Source organism: Fulmarus glacialis, unplaced genomic scaffold (assembly GCF_000690835.1).
Source record: "Fulmarus glacialis isolate BGI_N327 unplaced genomic scaffold, ASM69083v1 scaffold6911, whole genome shotgun sequence".
Classification (NCBI taxonomy): Eukaryota; Metazoa; Chordata; class Aves; order Procellariiformes; family Procellariidae; genus Fulmarus; species Fulmarus glacialis.
This window is the reverse complement of record NW_009192055.1, coordinates 29,086-29,320: the sequence shown is the minus strand read 5'-3', so window position 1 is coordinate 29,320 and position 235 is coordinate 29,086.

Sequence of the window (235 nt, the reverse complement as noted above, 5' to 3'; positions counted from 1 at the left end):
ATTTCAGTTTGGGGTGTTCTCAGCATCGCCTTGCTGGTGTGTGCCTTAGACGTCACCCTGTGCTCTGGCCCGTGGTGACGAGCAGTAAGTACAGGGTGGGTGTTGGGCCATGGACTGAGTCTGGCAGCCGGGAAAATCCCAGGGAAATCTGTCCTGAAAGTCAACGTGGGAATGGCTGCTTGCAAAATGTAATGGTTGGGAGGGGGTTTCCTTAATAAAGGTCTTTCATAAGAAT